This window comes from Sinocyclocheilus rhinocerous, unplaced genomic scaffold (assembly GCF_001515625.1).
Source record: "Sinocyclocheilus rhinocerous isolate Xijiao unplaced genomic scaffold, SAMN03320098_v1.1 scaffold256, whole genome shotgun sequence".
Classification (NCBI taxonomy): Eukaryota; Metazoa; Chordata; class Actinopteri; order Cypriniformes; family Cyprinidae; genus Sinocyclocheilus; species Sinocyclocheilus rhinocerous.
This window is the reverse complement of record NW_015632036.1, coordinates 195,768-196,575: the sequence shown is the minus strand read 5'-3', so window position 1 is coordinate 196,575 and position 808 is coordinate 195,768. Positions and strand designations below refer to the sequence as shown.

Here is an 808-nt window from a genome sequence, read left to right as displayed (position 1 = left end):
GACCCGTTATCCAACAGCAGCACTAATTTAATTCTGTACCAGACCAGACCCGTTTGACAAAGACTGCGAGTCGCGAACCGCACCCGCATTATATCTATTACATCAGGTAGGCAAAATTTTTTATTTTCTCGTGTAACACAAGCAATCAAATCAAAATTAGGCATTCTAAGTTGGTGCTTTGAAGAAAAACGGAAACGCGGCGCAACGTAATAATTAACAGAAAAAAGACGAGAACGCGCATCCTTTCTGAAAACAATACAAAACTTTAGCATAGCATCTTGTGATCACTCTGCCAGGCTTTCGGACAAATGTGCATAGGCTAAATCACATCATAAACACGCTTATAATTCTTAATAAATGAAAAGAACATATTCAAATATGAGCCTTAATGCGATTGCCGTTATTATTGAATTTCATTAGTCCCAGTTATGATTTATGCGCAGTTGTTCACGGAAAAGTGAGCAAGACACGACAGTTACAATATATTATGATTGTTAAAAAAGAAAAAAGACATCTAACCATCATAACCAAATTAGGCTACATTTATTGTCATATTAAATATCTCAATACACATCATTAGATATGACATTAAGCACAACTTGTGTAGATTTATTTAGTAAAAAAGCTTGACTGCTTCATTTTGGCGTATATTTGTATACTTTTACAATTTAATCAATCTCAGCATGCGTTAATTTTGTGTCGCTAGAAGTTTGCCTCACTAAGGCTAAATTATGCCTAAGTCTATCTTTGGCCTGCGCTCTGGAAGTGATCTGTTAATTCTGCTAAACTTTAATTAAAACTGAAACTA

At 34.9% G+C, this 808-nt stretch overlaps 1 protein-coding gene across 1 annotated transcript in view; it reads right to left on the bottom strand.

Annotated features, from left to right (window-relative positions):
- Positions 1–808, bottom strand: part of LOC107742120 (plexin domain-containing protein 2) — a 105,917-nt gene that overhangs the window by 82,361 nt on the left and 22,748 nt on the right. The gene's annotated exons all lie outside the window — the stretch shown is intronic.